A 14,605-nucleotide genomic window follows, 5' to 3' on the forward strand; every position below is an offset into this window, starting at 1 on the left:
TTTTAACATTGTCTTCAATTTAAAGAGGCACATATTTTGACACCTACAACTATAATACAACTTTGATAACAAACATTTCATACTTGAACAATTTTCAACAATAATCATTATATAGTATTCATGATCACATACATTATTTCATTGTGACTACATAGCCAATATGTTTATTGCTTATAACTTTTATGAACCTCCATAAATTCAATCATGAAAATCACAGACTTCATGATTTACGTGGCAATTTCATATTTGATTAAACATTACAAAATAATTATATTTAGCACTTCATAGCTACGTGTTGTCTTTTTTAGTACATTATTAAACTCTTATCAATTATCATATGTATTAACATCTTCAAGGAAAATGATCCATTAGTTAAGAATGTTTCAAGAATGTATTTGTTGATTTAATATTTAATATTTTTACTAATATCTTTTAAACAATTGTAATTTTAAATTTTTACGTTGATCATGAATATTTAACTAACTTAAATGAAATATATTCTTGAGTCTAAAAATAAATAGATTATGTAATGTCATATCGACACACCAATATTAAATATTTTAGTACACATATACTAGCCCAAAGTTAAATGAAAACCTCAACAAAATACATACTTACATGATGTCTCACTTACATCTTCATCATATAGATATTTAAAATTGACATAAAAAATTTTGAAAAAACATAGATCTTATTGCTCAACTAGATTGTCTCCATTGATTATTTTTCACATCTTCACTTCTCCAATCCAATTACACCACATCATTGACTTCTTTTAAATCCACAAATATCTCTCCCCTTTCTCCTTTTTATCATTAGGAATTAAAAAACACTATCATTTTAACTTCCATGCTCATGCAATTTCCTCCTTTAAACCATAAATTTAACCAACCATATGAAAAATTTCCTTTCTTAAAAAAATACCAAAGATATCCTTAACCTTTTCAGCGGCCATCAAAACCATCCAAAAAATATACTATGCTTTTTGCATCTTTTGTTATTTGTAAATCGCAGGGCATTACAGCATCAAATAAGTTAATAAATTTGGCTAGAGAAAAATCTAGATAGTACACCGTGACTTAACTCTTCAAATGTTGCCCCACATTTTTCCTATTTTTTTATTTTCAGTCACTGGGAATTCATGTTCAGCCAGCCCTAGATAAATGTAGGAAAATATTAGTCCGAACATATATCTATAGTTGCATACACATATATGAGAATAGACAATCTAGCAAATTAATTACACTTTGCATACACGAATATGAGATTAGACAATCTAGCAAATTAATTACACTATGTAATAAGTATGTGATAGCTCTATAAAATGTTGATAATATGGAATAAGTCAAACGTTGAAAATTAACAGCATTTTATAAATTAACTCTTAAATCAAATAATAATAAAATTGATCAGTTTTGACTAGTAACCTAAAACATTCATTTCTCTTTGTAAAAAATAGAGGATAAAAATCCATATTATCGAGGAAGCTTGCATATTTCTTGTATAGATTAACATTAATTGATACAAAATTAGATTCATATACAACCACTTATAATAGAAGACAAAATAATTATCTGCATATGATCTGCATAACAGGGCTCGGAATGCCATTCTCAAGGAAAAATGTCAACAGACTAGCATCATGAAATATGTCCACTGGTTTAAACCTCAGAGGTCAAGTCTTTCCCTTGTGAAGCTTCTGCTAGTCAAATGATTCTCCAAGCTTATCAGCATTGCTATTTCAGTACTGAGCATTAACTAAGACTTTTGTACTATCAAAGTTCTATTTCAAAAGGACTAGAAATTCAGCAAGGAAAATTAACCTTTTGTGGAAGGGAAGAGTACTAAAAGTCGTTATAATTCTAATAATAGTTCATTTCCTGGAAGAGTACTAAAAGTTGTTAGAATTCTAATAATAGTTCATTTCCTGTGCATCTAACCTGTCAATTACTAACTTCAAAAAAAACTCAAAAAATGTACAATTACTGAAACATTTGTACATAAATATTGACAATTTTAACTGCACATTATTGGGACATTTTTAAGTAGGTATCAGGGACACTTTGAAATGTGTACTTTTTGACTCTTGTGCTCATAATGGATCCCGCAGTATACGAATAGCTATAAGTAGTTAAGTCACATACAGAAACAAAATCCAATATACTGATACACTTCCCCTAAATAAATATTGTTTCATTCAACTTATCTGAACCATGTGCATCTATACGGCATTTATAAAATTGAAAAACAATTTAAAAAAGCCAAAATAACTAATGAAATAGAGCATAACTACCCTGAATGAAATGATGGGGACAGATAAATTGCGCATCAGATTACTTTTAATTGAAAAATAAGCTTGTATCTATCAAACAAGATTAACAAGAAGAGAGCCACGTTTTCACGGAACTGCATTTTCCATTAGTTTTTATCAGAATATTTGTAGGGTCTTTGAAGAGAATATTCACCACCTTTCATCAAAAACTCCTCTAGCTGCTTTCTGCATATTCTCCAAGCAATATTGTTTCAAGGCTTTGGCCAAGTGCTATAATATAATTTATGCATTCCACATGCTTGTACATTTATTCATTTTACATATTTTGCTAAGGATTAAAGACTTGATAATGAAAATGTGTAAGTTTCAAAAGTGAAAATAAATCTTGTCACTATCTTGTGTCCTTGTATTCCCTATGTATCTTTCAAGATCTTGTCTATGTGTCAAGACTCAAAAGGGAAGTTATATATATATGTGTGTGTGAGAGTGAGATTTATCAATCTCATAATTTTGATGTAAAAAGAAACAAATGCTATGTTTCTGTAAGTCCCATTTTGAGGGAGATAGAGAAATCCAGGAATGATAAATAGGGAAACCTAGAAGTAACCTCAACATCCTACAAATGATTTATGAAAAAGAAAATAACATAGGAACTGGGATAAGGGGATGCTGACAGAGGAAAGAACAAAAGGGGATTATTTACCATGCAACATGGAAAAAGACTGAAGTCGAAATGATGAATATCATTAGAAAGGAATCATGTTGAAGCAGAAGCATGGTAATTAGCTTAATATATCGCAAAGAAAATTCCCAGAGATGCATACTTACAGTTGGAGTAAAATCTTCAAAGGTATCAGATGATAGATCAAGTAGTGTGATTCAGTTGGAGTAAAATCTTCTACTCTTCAAAGGTATCAGATGATGATAGATCAAGTAGTGTGATTCGTAATGTTGATGCAAACTACTGTAACACAATCTAACCCAAAAACAACATTGGACAAACCTATGAATTATGGAAACCTAATAACATTAATCTTAAAAGATATCAGATGTAAATTGTAATAAGAGACTACTCTTGATAATCAAAATTTACTTATAGAAAAGTTTATAGAACTTGAGTTTCTACAACACATGTTAAGATATTTTCAATAATGAGCATTCTAAAGATTAATGCAAATACACATTAATTCGGGAAAAAAAAGTTAAATCGAATAATTTTGCAAAATCCCATCCATACATACCTGCACAATTTATCTCTATAATACCACATGCTTATCACAAAATAAAACAAATTGCATCTTCTCATGTAAGACACAGAAAATAATAAATTACCATCGATATTTTACTCTCAAAAATTACAAATTGTAGACATGAAGTTTAACGAAAGCCAGATTTTAAGTTTGATTAAATGCTTTTGTACAGAGAAAATTGACATGAATCCATCCTTGCAACTGAGAGAGAATATGAGCAAGTTCCCTTTCAAAACTAACAAACCTGATTTTTTCCGTTTAATATCATGCAGGATATTCCCAAAACCTGAATTGGTTGGCAAGTGCAGATGTACTGGATGGAGCAGCAGTTTGGTTGGCAAGTGTAGATGTGGATGGAGCGGCAGTTCCATGACCAAGTGCAGATGTGAAATGTTGTAATCCAAAGCCCATTCAGTTAGCCTCCTTCAACTAAAGGGTTAGTGGCAAGGGTCCTGTGATTAGCGCATTGCTAGAGGGGCCGCTATGTTGGGTAAATTTTTAGAACAAGAGTAATACCCACCATAGCGAAACCTTCAGTTAAGTCCCAATCACAGGACCCTTACCACTAACCCTAACCCTTAAGTTGAAGTAGTCCTTGCAGAGTGGGCTATGGATTACAACATTTCATGGTACTGGAGAAAAAGAATCAAGAGTAATACCCACCATAGCAACCCCTCCGGTCAAGGCCCCAATCGCAGGACCCTTGCTGCTGCTATTGTGAAAGCTTGGAGGAGCATATACTCTAGTATCGGGTATCTGTCAAGAGTTGTGTTAGTCGCCATGTTTCCTTCAGCTTTTCTACCATTTAACTTTTGAAAACATTCAAAATTTCAAAGAACTTTAAGGTGAATTGTAAAGGTGCAAGATAAAGCCAAGATGCTTAAAATGTGCAGAGTTATTTAGAGAGGACAAAAGAAAGTGTTGGTGTTGGAAATAAGCCACATCCGGACCAACGATGGACTGGTCCAAGAGGGGCCAGTAGCTCAGTGGTAGAGCACTCCAGCAGCGTATGGAAGGTTCTAGGTTCAAGTCCTAGCTGGTCCATGTCTCAACATGGTATCAGAACCAGGTCCAGGCTAGGAGCCCCAAGCACACGAGAGATGTGGCTTAAGGGGGATGTTGGTGTTGGAAATAAACCACGTCCGGACCAACGATGGACTGGTCCAAGAGGGGCCAGTAGCTCAGTGGTAGAGCACTCCAGCAGCGTATGGAAGGTCCTAGGTTCGAGTCCTAGCTGGTCCATGTCTCAACAGAAAGAACAGCAGATTGGTGGGTGAGGGAATGGAACAGAGGCCGTATGAGAGGGAATGGAACAGAGGCCGTATGAGCAATAGAGTGGAAGACTGAGAGCTGCGTACAAGAGCTAAGGAGAGGGCATGAGAAAGAAAAAGGTTATACAAACAAGAGCTGCAGAGCAGCGAAGTTCCTGCCAAAAGAGTGGCAGAACAATTTTGTTTTTGTTTGATCGAGGTTTTTGCCAGATGTTATAGTTGCCAGTGGCTTGGTAGTCATGTATGCAAAACATTGATAGGGCCTCAATATACATGAAAACATACTAGGAAAAATTTGCTGAACCTTGAGTTTTGCTATGAAAATAAAATGGACTGCAAGATCTTAGTGATTTACAAACTCATAGTTTGATCAAGGCATGTAGCATTGTAGGCAAAGAGAAAGAGGCATATGGGCTTTTTATGGAGATGACATCCAGAGGCTTGGAACTTCTGGATGATAGGTTATGCAAAGAGGTTTTAGAGATTCTGCAACCAACCAATAGAGTAAACAAGGGTCAAAATAAAGGTTATTAAAAATACAGGAATTTAAAGAACACATGATTCTTGATGTACAAAGTTACAACTTAGTTGACTTGTGACTCTCAGCAACCACCACGAGTCACCTCTAGAGAATTGCGGCAATGAAGAGGAAGATTGAACACAATCATAAATGATTGTGATTAGGAAGGCATTGACCTTACAAAAATGTAGAAATCTAATTACAAGAAAGATTTTAAGTTTCCAAGTAACTCACATCCAGGTGAAACAAACGACTCATGCCAAGACAAAAATTAAATTGCAAAAAAATATTAATCCTTAGTCAATACAAAATGTTATTCTATATTAGCAGAATAGCTACTAAGATCTTGTGGGCTTCCATTGTATAGCATAAAACAAACAGATATGTTCAAAGCCATGCAGAAAAAGTTCATAATTGCGCTCCGAGCCTCCTCGGGAATATTTTGTGATCGCATTTTCATTATTGAGGGCCTGAATATCCCCACACAAGCCTTAAATACACAAAATCTAAGAAGTTGGAGAAATTCTTCTGTTGTAATACTTCACCTTTTCTGTGCTGGCTTCCAAGAAAAACTATTTTAAACAGGCAAGGAAAAAAACTTGGATATCCAAGATGCTCATGTACAATCAAAAACCAAGAAGACAAAAGAGGCAGTTTAGCAATGACATACACTTGGAGTAATGCTGCAACAAAGACAACAAAGACAATCTGCATGTAGCTTTCCACCTTGAGTGCTGGGCGAGCCAAAAGTCTAGAGGCCAGTGAACTTCCCATCATTGAAGCCAGCATAAATTTAGCAAATAGGAACCCATGAGGAATATCCTATTCATTTGGACTCAAAGCAGGTTTCCAAAGAAACACAAATGTGTACATTGAACCTTCAAATAATGATTGTATAGCTCCTAGAAGTACAATTTTGTCATCTAATCCCTACACACCATTAAAACTTGTCAGAGAAAAAGGTTTACATATTTCAATTTATTTTACAGAGATTTCATAAAAGTATGATATTTACATATTAACATATGCCTAACAACTTACCAGAAGCAATGGCCAAAAGAAGCACCCATGAACTATGTGAGTAAATCCTTGCCCAACAACATTGCCTTTGAGAATGTCAATGACAGCCATTATGGATCAAAACCCCTCTGCAAAAAAGCAGAAAGCTTCAGTAATAAGAAAATAATAACACAAACCTAGATGATTCTTTCAGATCTAATAGTTATATGAAATCACCTCACTAAACATGCTTTGTTATGCATTATTAGAAATTTATAATCAAATACAACTAGATGTTACCTTGAAATGTTCAGCAACAAGCCATGATTTGAAAGTTGAAAATAGAAGAGATGTAGCAATTCCTCCTAGAATGTGACCAAGAATCAAGACTTTGTACTCAGGAAAATGCTTTGTAAAACAACTTAAAATGTAAGTTATGCAATATGTTATGCATTCCCTCTTACGACCCCTGCAGATACAGAGAATAACACTGTAGTATGTATTTTATTTAATTGCTCTCTTGAAGAGAGGTTCCACGATCCACAACTATAGTGCAAATATGCATTTGCTTATGTGAATATCTCACTGTTTATCAGCTAGTGATCCCACAATTGTTCCAAATAGAATCGATGATCCAAACCCGACAATGAAGAGTCATCCAATTTCTCCCTTGTCAAAACCATACTGGCTATAAGGAAATAAACATAGGGTCATTGTAACCAATATCCAACTACATATAAAATAACAAGCTATTAGCCTTTAGGAGGAAAAGGTCATCAATTTGCTGGCAGAAAAAGTAAGTTCATTGCCTCTACTGAAAAGCATTCCACTTCACATAACTAATTACAAGAGAGCACATCTTTCGACATTTTGTGTATGAAGAGGACGTGGCAGTATCTGAAATGGAATGCTAACTATCTTTCTGGCAAATCAATTCAGATCTTGCAGGTCAATTTTTTGCCCTTCAAATTGACTGTAATTCTAACAAATGGAGATATTCATCTGCCCAAAATACAACAAAATGTTGTATTTTTTTCTAGATGATAAGGTAGTGTTACCTTAGAATTTTCTGTCACTGAGCTAAAGAACCATTCGTTTATATTTAGCTACATATTAAAAATAAAAAGAATCAAACAATCGTGGTCTAGAGGTAATTTGAGGAAAGTTTGCCACATTAATGGAATATTTGAGGTCTAGTGGGTAAACCTGGGGGAGTTTTGAGAGAGTTTTCCATCCGTCGTCTGGATTCTCTCACAGGCTGAGAATTCCCAGCTTCTAAACCCTACCAGGCCAAGGACAATGAACTTGGTTAAATAAACTAAAAATAAATGCCCAAGTAGTTTATGTTTAATTCTGGACAGGATGGAACTACCATTGTTCAATTGAGAAACCAAACTTAAGTTACTTGGCATATTTAATGAGATAATGATAATGCATTGACATTAACCCTATTTCCATCACTAAAGCTATTACATGGTGAAAATTGTGACCCAAAATACTTTCAGCACATTCCTGATTAATATTGTACTATTTCAAATTAAGGAAGGAGGGCTTTTAGGTCAAGGGTACAGCACCCTAACAAGCTAATGGACATTGCTAAGATCTAGTTTGATCGTTCTGAGTGGCCATAGAATATGTGGTACCAATTGTGGATTTCTCTGGCACCATTTTTTTTAATGAAGTGCATAAATAAAGTACAATCCTAATTACAGACATTAAATCTTTGATTACGAATAGAATGGAAAGAAATGAAAGACTCATAATCTCCAGGAGAAAAAGAATGAATGGCACATTGCTACTAATAGAACCTCTGTACCTTCCATTTTTAGGGCATGAATCTACAAGTTTGCATGTTCATACCTGTGTATTGCTTGTTCTATAAGCCGCCTCCCTTCCTTGCAGCAGGCACAAAATTTGGTACCGGGAAAATGACCCAAATGAATGCGCCTTAATGCAATTGACCTGATAACCAATCGTCCAAACAACTACATGCAAAACACGTAACACCCTCTTTGCCACTGTCCAAAAAAACTACCACCTGTATCTGCAGCTTGCATTCCATGCAAATTAGGTTTTTATTGCCTCGTAATGTTCGAGAGGAGCTGACAATCTGCAACACCCTCCAAATCTCTACTCACTTTCAGGCTCCTCAATATTGGTGCGTTCTCTCATATGAAAAAATGTGTTTTCTCTCTGACAATCTGCTATTGTCGAATTCCAATCCAAATGTTGTAATCCATAGCCCATTCAGCAAGGCCGTTTGATTGGCACCATAACTAGGGGATCGCTATGCTGGGTATTATTCTTGTTCTATGCTGGGTAATAGAACAAGAATAATACCCAGCATAGCGATCCCTCCGGTCAAGACCCCAATCATAGGACCGTTGTCACTAACCCTTTAGTTGAAGGAGTCCTTGCCGAATGGGCTTTGGATTACAACATTTCAAGGTACTGGAGAAAACGAATTAAGAGTAATACGAGTCAAAGCCCCAATCGCAGAACCCTTGTTGCTGCTATTATGAAAGCTTGGAGAAGCACCAGTATCGGGTTCCTGTCAAGAGTTGTGTTAGTCGCGATGTTTCCTTCAGCGTTTTCACCATTTAACTTTTGAAAACATTTAAAATTCAAAGCACTTTAAGGTGAATGAATGAATGAAGGAATTTTAATGACGTCCACGAGACCCAATGAATGAAGGAATTTTAATGACGTCTACGAGACTCAACGATCTAAGAGACCAAGATGAAACATGCTAGCCCGTTTTCAAGTTCTTTTCTATATTGACTCTCTTGTTGTGGATTTTTATTTACGAAACTTGTTGTTTTATGGATTCTTGTCTCTTCAAAAAGCTCATTCAAGTTATCCACCTTTAATTCGTTAGCAAACTGATTGCGGATATCGCCATACGCTGCACATGCTTTTATGAAATGTCATTTCGTTTCCACCACCCTCATATTGCAGAAGATGCACGTCCTTTCTTCCCATTCTTCTTTGGGGACCTTCCATCTCCCAGTTTCACATCTTAAATGATGAGACCCCGTCCTTAACTGCGCAATTAGTATTTTGGCATTTCCGTTGATCGTGGATCTCAAATACACTTTTTCATCATGTTCCCAAGTGGGGTTAAACTCTTTGATATAATATGTTTTTTCCCTGCCTAGCTGATTCGTCCACATAGCATTCCTAAATTTTTCTAAAACCCACTTTTTAATCTCTTCTTTAGTATTAGGGCAGTCTTGATAATTTATGTTCCACTTGTTCAACCACTTGCTATTTTGATTTTTCTAGTTCTTTTTCCTACGAGTTAGTTCCCCCTCTTCCACAATCATTTAGGGCCAGCGGTGCTTATCCATATTTTCAGCCTTCTTTAGATAACATAACAATTGAATGATCGTTGAAGCCTCAATTGGAAACATACTAGCTTTAGCCAAAAGAATATCAAACGATGTCATTGATTTGACTTTAAGACTGCTAGTAATTAGATGCTTTTGGATTCTTTATATTTGTCCCCATTTGTGATTTGATATGCTATTCCCCCAAACTTCACACCCGTAAAGGATAACCGACACCACTAACAAACCAAAAGGGTTTTCTTAGTTTTCCAATCCCACAATTCTGCTTTTCCACATCTATTCTGAAGAAGGTATAAAGCTCTTCATCCTCCTTATATCCTCTTTGATCTACATGTCTCCCAAGTAAGCCTGTTGTGAAAATCAATTCATAGATATTTGTAATCCGCCACTACCTCCAAGGGGCTACCCTCGAAGATAAATTTGACTTGTTGCTTCTTCTTTTTAGAGAGAAGATCATGACTTCGGTCTTGCTAGTATTCACTTGCATCCCAACCTCCTGACAAAAGAGCACAAGAGGCTTCAAATGCTCTTCCAAACCTTGTATAGATTTAGCAATGAGAATAAGATCATCTGCATATAAAAGCAACTTTACCACGTATCTCGACAACTGAATACCTTCCCAATTAATGTTGTTTAACCACTCTTCAAGTTTATCAATATATAAACCGAACAAAGTGAAAGAAAGAGGACACCCTTGCTTGACCTCGATGTCATTGCCAAATCACTCTAACATCCCCTCTTTAGTTCTGATTTTAGCTCTAACCTGCTCATATAGTTTGTAGACAACAGCTCTAAACTCCTTTGGAACCCCAAGTTCTTCCATTTTGTGCCAAAGCTTATCCCGAGGAACAGTGTCAAAAGCTTTTTTGAAATCAACAAAGCAACAAAAAGCTTCTCCTCCTTTGTTGTCCCAAAAATTTTCAATGAAATGTCTTAAGCGTAATGCAATGGTCAATGGTAGAATGTTTCGATCGGAAACCCGCCTGCCCTCTAGCCCTTTTTCCCACTTTTTCTGCCCATTTACTAATTTTGTGTTCTATCATGCTTTCAAACAACTTTCCAAAGAGAGGATTGACCATAATAGGACAGTAACTATAGGGATTATTGATGTCTCCACTTTTATGTAGAGGTATAACAACGCTAGTTGTCCATTCCACTGGAAAGTTGTTTTGGTTAACCCCATTAAATATTTTCTTGATATATGGAGCTAGGAGATCAACTCCCCATTTTAAATATTATGCTTGTAAACCATCAATATCTCGTGCTTTACCACTGTCCCTTATACCTTGTTTGATGTCTATCACTAAAAAAAGCTCAGTTGAAGTGTCAATTGTGGGTGGCCTACATTTCTCATTTGTCCGTTCATAAAGGAGCTTCGCATATTCAACCCACTAGACCTCTGTTATATTATTTTCTATTTGCTTTCTTTTTTGTTGCAGTTCCTTTCAAAATCCTTTGGGGTTGTGTTTCCCCAAAGCAATTAGCTCCTTCCTTCTTGCAATTACATAACTTTCTTTTTTTGATTTTTTCAATTGTTTGTATGCAATCTTGTTTTCTTTGTTTGAATCCACCCTTTTAAAAGATTTTTTAGCAGCTTTGCACTCTTTGTCATACCAAGGATTAGTAGGGAAGGTATTTGAAACTTACGTCAAAGGTTTTGAACGCTTACACCCCTCCAAAGCCTTTTGGATTAAAGGGATCAACATGTTGTTGCCAAAATAATCTCTTTCTCTCTTGCTTCCTGATGCAGAGAGTCTTGGAGCTTGGTTCAATACACCTTCTTGAGTGACTTGTCCTACTCAACCCTTCAACTACTCAAGTCCTTCCAATGGCACTTAGTAGGGGCTATGTTAATGAGACCTCCAAGGTCTGAACCTCTTTGGCTTGCCTCTTAGGTATAGCCAATGGTTTTGGACAATCAACTCCACCACTTGAGGTTGCCACCTCAATCACACACACACTCCTCTCCTAGGCTCCAACCACTCCTGCAAGGATCTTAACACACAACCACTTCCTATGGATTTCCAATGCATCTACCAGATGTCTTTAAATTATTTTGAGTTTTAAGGCTCACCAAACCCATCGCTTTAGCTTCCTAACCCTTCTAGGTCCATACTGGCTCAAAATAGGCCTAATTGTATTAGCCCTCCCTAGGCGTTTTTAGGGTCTTAGTTTGAAAAAGTCCCAAAAAAGGCTAGAAATAAATCATGGATTTGAGTACCCTTTTGGAAGTTACAGACAATACTGGAAAAGTGCATCTGGGTTATCCTTACAAGTGGGGTTTCCAATGTTACACTATTTTGAAGGGTTTAGGCCTCACCAGGTGACTTGGCAAGATGGGTCTAAAACTCTTCACCAGTCAAATATCCCGCTCCAAAAAATGTAGGAATATTCAAGGGCACTCAGAGGGCTTTCCGTTCATATGACACTTAATCCTGCACCAATCCCCTTGTGCTCATAATTCACACTTTTCTTGTTGTCCTAACTCACCTACTCCCAGTGGTGAGCCTAGGGCTTAATTGTTTCTCCTCCATAAGGACCTGCAAAACCACAAATCCTATCCTAAAGCTATGTATAGACCCTAACCTAGCATTATTAGTGATTTCAACAGGTGCCATCAAAGAATGCCTAGGTTAGAGCCATTTTCTTGCTCTTAAACCCTACTTGCAAGGGTTTTGCACCTAGTTGCAAAGAATGGAAAAAATCTCTGCAACCAAGAACAATCAAACTTGAAAATCAACCTTGAAAAAATCAAATACAATGAACACTCAAGAATGGCAATGATTTTACACCATCTAGTCCATACTGGACCGTACAAGCAATGAAAACAAGTCAAAAACTGTCAAAAACCGGTGGAAACAAGGTTGCTTCACAAACCAAAAACTTTCTCTTGCATTTCCAATCCTCCAACCCATACAATGAAGTGAATTTTGGATTTTATACTTCAATTTAAGTCGGTTCAACCAACTTTTTAACGCCTATAACCAAAAATGCAACTTTTGCAAGAAATTGCAAAATGTTGCTCAACAACTTTTTTCAACTTTTGGCTCCAGGATGCAATTTTGCATTCTAATGCATTTTTAGACTCCTAAAGGTCCTCAAACACCCTAGAAGACCTAAAAACAACACAAATGACCCCTAATACATGAATACATTCATCTGGAGTACTTTACCTGTGAACTACCTGAGCATCTCACTTCTCAAGCTGTCAGCATCCTGAACACAATTGACTCAACACCAAAACTTGGACAACTCAACCATGGCTCTATTGATTCCTAAATGGTTGGTCCATTATTACATCACAAAGATAACACACAAACTTGAAAGAAAACAAAAACTTTCAACTTGGAGTGCTAGGTGCCCTGCACCACTTCCCTTGCCCTCTATATTGTTTTTTGTCAAATGTATGTGTTTTTCCAAAGATGCCTTAAAGAGGTGAATTGCAAAGGTGCAAGATAAAACCATGATGCTTAAAATGTGTAGAGTTATTTAGAGAGGACAAAAGAAAGCACAACAAGTTGGTGGGTGAGAGAATGAAACAGAGGTTGTATGAGCAATAGAGTGGAAGACTAAGACCTACATACAAGAGCTAAGAAGATGATGTGAGAAAGAAAAAGGTTATACAAATAAGCATCATAAGTATCTATATCTATATCTATATGCATCAACATCTAAGTGTTTATTCATACATCATAAGTATACATGTAATACATCACATGCATCTATCATATCAATACATATTAAACAATAATGTCCTTATCATTATACATGTGTGTTATGAAATACATCAATGGAATAATGTGTTCATCGTGTTATGAAATACATCAATGCAATAATGTGTAGATCATGTTAGGATAATCGGTGGACAACTGAGAGGGGGGGTGAATCATGTGTCAATAGATTATGAAACTCTAAGCACACAAAACCTTACCAGAATAGAAGATATAACAACTAAGCACAAACATAAATCACAAAACAATTACCATCCATCCATGACACATAATACCGAGAATTGTACGTAGAAAACCTAGTAAAGGGAAAAACCACGGTGGGAAGCCTACCCACAGTTAGATAATACTTCTACAGTAAGTATGTAATTACAATAAGAGGGGCATGCACATGCAGGAAGGCACATTGCCTAGAGCACAATGCTCATCACAAAAGGAGCCTCATTGACTACAAAAGAAATCTAGACTACAATCTGGAAAGATGAATGAATTGCAAGAATAGCATCTCCTATGTCTGAGTGCAATTTTGGTTAAGCTCAATACTGGAGGTCTAAAACCCCTTCCACAATCCCAATTCTATCACCTATGATCGACCAAAACCTCTGCATATAATTACAACTTTATTCGCACACATGTAATCCCATAACCATAATCCCATCCATGATCTACAAAGAGATCTTACATCAGACATATACCAACCCGTGACCTAAACAATTAAGTTGGCCACCAAATAGATAATACAATAAATTTGTTACATAATCTCGCAAACCAATGATAAATCAAGTCTGCCTAAGACCAAAACAACATAAACCAATCAATAAATCGAACTAGTAACTCATCGGGAGCATCCACCAACACGTTACACAAATCGGTCCATAACCTAGCAAAATAAGACCAGACCTAAAATAGGTTGCCATAAGCTAAATGAAACACCACCGATCAATTGGAACATGAACACGATAACCATCAACATCTTGATAACCTTCTAGAAGCCGCATCAACACCACTTATCAGATCCATCAAAAGATCTTCAACAAAGTTCTATCGATAAAACCCTTACTAGTAACCAAAAGGCTTACTAGAACAAAAGATAGCATCTGGATCATCAAATATCAAACCAACTAAATGTGATATGCATCAGGAACACATGAATAACCAATCCAAACCAATTCCAATAGTCGAAACATACCGGAGAATACCAGAGACAAATCTCCT

At 36.1% G+C, this 14,605-nt stretch overlaps 1 long non-coding RNA gene across 2 annotated transcripts; it reads right to left on the reverse strand.

Annotated features, from left to right (window-relative positions):
* Nucleotides 1-3,609: 3,609 nt before the first annotated feature.
* LOC131859732 (uncharacterized) lies at nt 3,610-8,888 on the reverse strand. 2 transcript variants are annotated; one of them, XR_009359313.1, is made up of 5 exons: nt 8,173-8,888; nt 6,613-6,677; nt 6,355-6,461; nt 5,984-6,243; nt 3,610-4,278 (listed from the first exon to the last, which is right to left on the reverse strand). It is a non-coding gene; the product is annotated as an uncharacterized LOC131859732 (long non-coding RNA). The 2 variants fall into 2 exon arrangements; XR_009359312.1 differs by lacking the exon at nt 3,610-4,278 and having other exon boundaries at nt 5,742-6,243.
* Between the last annotated feature and the right edge of the window lie 5,717 nt (nt 8,889-14,605).

Source organism: Cryptomeria japonica, chromosome 11, assembly GCF_030272615.1.
Source record: "Cryptomeria japonica chromosome 11, Sugi_1.0, whole genome shotgun sequence".
Taxonomy (NCBI): Eukaryota; Viridiplantae; Streptophyta; class Pinopsida; order Cupressales; family Cupressaceae; genus Cryptomeria; species Cryptomeria japonica.